Here is a 5,019-nt window from a genome sequence, read left to right on the forward strand (position 1 = left end):
GCCCTTCCAGCTGCGAGAGCTTGAAAGGGAAGCTGCAGGGGGACTGTCTCTCATTTTCCCCTGGAAGCTGGGAGACCGTTCAGCTCAGCACTGCCAACTGTATGATGTGGGACCGCCTGTAAATGAAGCCTTTTTCCTTGGACGTCTTTCAGTTTGCAGGCTCCCCTCTGGCACCTCCACCCCCCTGGAACAAAGCCTAATGTAAAGTCTGGGTGCAACTCAGACCAGCCTGGGAAAGAATTCACTCGATAATAGCAGGAAGGCCTTGATATGTCTTCAGTGGCCTTTTTTTTTTTTTTTTTTTTAAAAGCTAGGATTTGGTTTGTCTACTTGTTTGTTTTTGCCCTATCTCTTTCAACACAAAAATGGCTTACAGCAAGGACACAGCAAACTGCTCCTGGGAAGAACAAAAATAAAAATACAAGTAGAAATTCAGGCCCAAGGAAAATAGCAATGGAAAATCAATATGGGGTGAACTGAGGCCCACCTCAGCTGGAGCCAGCAGACTGAACACAGAGCCCCAGACCCTGGGCAGGCGGGAACGGGGAGCCCGGGCAGGTGGGTGCGTGGGCTCACACGTGGGTGAATCTATGTGGGTCCTGCAAGAATATAGGTTTTTCCAGGAGGAATGTCAACAGGGACTCTAAACGCCAGAAACATGGGCACTTTAGGAACTGTGCGGTTTATTCCTTTTGCTCCAATTTCAGATGAAAAGTCTGCTTATGATTCCTGTCTCCAGTCTGAGCTCTGTCAGATCTGTGGGGCCCCACCTGTGGGTGTGGAAGCGTCCTTAGCAACAGCGGAAGGCACCAGTTCAGAGGGCGGCCAGGCAGGCAGGAGCACGGACAGGGGCTTCCGTTAATATGTGCCGGGCACATCCTCCCTTTAAAGTCTGGGGCAAAGGACAGCCATGGGAGAACTGGGTGAGATTCAAGGGAGCTGTGGCTTGAGACCGGACAAACAGCTTGTCAGCAGCCGGGGACCCAAGGAGAAGCTCCCGAATACCATCAGCCAAGTGACAGCGTGGCCCCGAGAGTTAGAAGCAGAGCTGGCTCCGTGGGCCTGTGACCTGCGCAGCCACACGGGGCCCCAGGCTCAGAAGAGCCCGGTCACTGTCTCAGAAGTCTTCCTAACTTTGCACGAGGGACCCTGCGTTTTCGCTGTGCGTGAGCCCCACACGCTATGCAGACAGTCCTGAGCATGAGAAGGGCCAGCCAGGGCAGGCGCCCAGGCTCCCTCCCGCCCCGAGGCCCGTGGGGCTCTGGGAAGAATCCCGTTCAACTGCTCCTGTGTCTTCCCGCCCCTAGAACTGCCTTTTCGTTCTCCAGCTTCCCGCTTCAGGCCTTCGCTAGGTTACAAGTCCCGCATGGCTCTCACTGGACTAAAACCAAGGTGTCTTCTAGAGGCCCTGAGGGGAGAATCCGCGTCTTTGCCTTTTTCAGCTTTAGAGGTCAGCCACACACCTTGGCTCCCAGCCCCATCTTCAAGGCGTCAGGGGCGGGGGAGCCCTTCTCACACGCATCACTACGGCCTCCCTCTTCCACTTTCAAGGACCACTGGGATTATGTCGGGCCCTCCTGCATAATCTCCCTACTTAAGGTCAACTGATTAGTGACCTTAATTCCCCTTTGCTGTACAACCTAACGCATTCACACTTCTAGGTATTGGGACGTGGACGTCTTTGGCGGCAGAGGGGTGGAGGGGTCACTATTCTGCCCACGTCACTGTATCTTTATCCTTCTTTCTTCATCCCAAGGGCCCAGTTTATCTTGTCCCTTGGCATGCTTTTTGCCCAGGGTTTTTTTTTCCATGAAGCTCCTTCATACAAGCCTTAAAGAGAAACTGATGCAAAAAGGAAGAGGAGAAAAAGGGGGGGAGGGATAAATTAGGAGTTTGGGATTAACAGATATATACTTCTGTATATAAAACAGATAAACAACAAGGACCTACTGTACAGCACAGAAACTATACTCAGTATCTTATCATAACCTATAATGGGAACAGAATCTGAAAAAGAATAGATAGATATGTATACGTGTGTGTATATACATATATGTGAACACACACACACATATAAAACTGAATCACTGTGCTGCACACCTGAAACTAACACGCCATTGTAAATCAACTCTACTCCAATAAAAATTAAAAATAAAAAAGGGGGGAAGGGAGGGGAAGGAATTGGTGAACATTTTGACAGCCTCTCAATTCACGGTTTTACATTTTGCTATTCCCTTCACCATCTCCATCTCTTTTTAGCGCTACCGTGTCCGACATATTCCAAGATCAACAAAATTTTAAAGTTAAAAAAATCACTTATGAGAAGGTGGTAGGAATTATGTTCATTGAGCAGGAAAAACAACCAAGGCCCTAGAAAAGGCCTTTTAGAAAGAAAATATAAGAGACATGCTTGAACAATTGCATTTCTTTTTTTCTTTAATTTAATTTTTTAAATTGAAGTATAGTTGATTTACAATATCATGTTAGTTTCTGGTATACAGAGAGTGATTCAGTTATACACACAAACACACACACATATATGTATATTCTTTTTTAAAATTTTTAATTTTATTGGAGTATAGTTGATTTACAAATGTGTTAGTTTCAGGTGTACAGCAGAGTGATTCAGTTATACACACACACACACACACATATATATATATATATATATATATATATATAATCACTCTTTTTTAGATGCTTTTCTCATAGAGGTTATCACAGAATATTGAGTCGAGTTCCCATGCTATACAGTAGGTCCTTGTTGGTTATCTATCTTATATATAGTAGTAGGTGTATGTTCATCCTAAGCTCCTGATTTATCCCTCCCTCCCACTTTTGCCCTTTAGTAACCGTAAGTTTGTTTTCAGTATCTGTAAGTCTGTTTCTGTTTTGCAAACAAGTTCATTTGTTTCATCTTTTTAAAAAATTAGATTCCACACATGAGTGATATATGATATTCGCCATATATATTCTTGTTCAGATTCTTTTCCTTTATAGGTTATTACAAAATATTGAGTATAGTTCCCCGTGCTATACAGCAGGTCCTTGTGAATAACTGCATTTCTGTCTTTCACTTCTGAATGTGCAATCTATGCTCTGGACCAAATGAATTGCCCAGGACCCTTAAATTTCCCTGCAAAGTCTCCATTCCTTTCCTCCTTCCAAGGCCAGGCCCTCCCTTCCTTTGCGGGGTGAGGGGCTCCGGGGTAAGTGCAATTTTGCGCTTGTGTATTCCTTACCCGGCTGGGTTTTGAGCACTGCAAACAAGAACTCTAGGGCAGATTGCTCAAAGAGGCTCCTGGCTTGGAAAGTGCTGCCAGCTGGCCTCGTACCCGTATCTTCGCAGTAAATTTCTCTCAAGCATATGCACACACAAATACGCCTTCTGTGGAGGGCGATGAAATAGCCTTCCACACGGATGCCGGGGAAGAACGTGCTGAACCACGAAACTGCGGCGATGCCTTTGGGCCTGGGCACGGTGTTTCGTGGGGCAGAGGTTGCCAGCAGCGTCCCTGTTTCGTTCGTGGATGCATCCCCGCATCTGGGACCCGGATGCTCCGTCGAGGCGGGGACAGGCCTCACTGCGCGTACAGCGTGGTTTTGCTCCGCACCATCGGTCGGAGCGCCTGCCTGGGCCGCCCAGCCCCTCGGCCGCAGGGCAGCCACTTCTGACCCCCCGCTTCTCCTCTGGACCTGAGACGCAGGGAGAGGCTTTGCCACCTGGAGGTCACCCCGCAGGACACCGGGGGCGAGCCCGGCTGCTGCCAGGGCGGGGAGCCCGCGAGCGGGAAGCCCGCCCCTCGTCCAGTGGGCGCCGAGCGGCGAGCCGCTTCCAGCTGAGCGTGGTGGGTGCTGTCGGGGCAGCCGCTGGGGACACCCTGGGGCAGCCGGGAAGGCCTCCAGAGGAGAGGCCCTTGGGTAGAAAGGAGGAATGAGTGGGGACTGCCAGGGGCCAGGGGATTCGGGCAAAGCGACGCAGGTTCAAACCCCACCGTTGCCACCCTGCGAGACACTCGTGCTCTTGGTCTCTTCCTCCAGGGGCCGTGGTCACAGCCTCCCTGCTGTAGGACCCTAGAATTCCCGGCAGTGGGGCCGAAGCCCCAGACAGCCCCCCGTCCAAGTGTAGGGGCGCACGCTCCTGGCTCCTCCACGCCCTCCTTCCCTCCCCGGCGCCTCGTCTGCTTCACACCCGCCTCCCGCCCGGGGTGTGCGCATCAGCCCTCGCCCGTGTGTTGAGTCCCGTGGGCCTCAGCCAGGGCTCTACCTGGACCCCCGACCAGCAGCCTAGGCTTGCCTTTATCGGCGGGACCGGGGTCCTCGCGGCCCGCAGTGACCCGGCCCGGCAGCGGGCGAGGCCTGTCCCGAGGCCGCGCAGCCTCGCCTCCACCAGGCTGGGCCTGAGCCACAGGGCGCGCGCGGAGCCGGCCGGAGGGGAGGAGCGCGCGTCCCGTGAGCGACGCGCCAGGCTCTGCTGCTTTGGGTGGAGGTCACCCACGCGTTGTCCCCACCTCCCTTCTTCCCCGTGTCTCCCTCAGAGCCCTGGGCGGAGGATTCATGAGCTCGTGTCTCAGAAATGCTTTGAAGATGAGAAGCCCCAAGCGTTTCCCCAGCAGCCCTCAATTTACTTCTTCAGCGCTCTCTCTGGGTTGTCAAGCCTTTGTAGTTATTCTTGTAAATAGCAATCTCTGGCTGCTTCCATTTTTACCATGGCTACCCTCCTACAGCAGACCAGCCACGGGGCTGGATATGCCCCAACCCCCTTCTCTCCACACCCCTTCCACTGCTGCAGACCCCACCCTCACTGTCCCTTGTGTGCTCCCAAGGTCACCCACCTCCCCGGTGCCCAGCCACTGATCTACCCCAGTGAGTCCCAGGGTCCCAATATGGTGACCACCACCCTCCAGCTCTGGCCACTGCTCACCTGCTCAGCCACATCCCTGCCTTGTTTCCAACCCTGGGCTCACAAGCTCCAGGCTCAGTCATGCCCCCAGGCCAGGAGAGAAGCCACGTCACAGA

The sequence above is a fragment of the Balaenoptera ricei genome (assembly GCF_028023285.1).
Source record: "Balaenoptera ricei isolate mBalRic1 chromosome 7 unlocalized genomic scaffold, mBalRic1.hap2 SUPER_6_unloc_1, whole genome shotgun sequence".
Classification (NCBI taxonomy): Eukaryota; Metazoa; Chordata; class Mammalia; order Artiodactyla; family Balaenopteridae; genus Balaenoptera; species Balaenoptera ricei.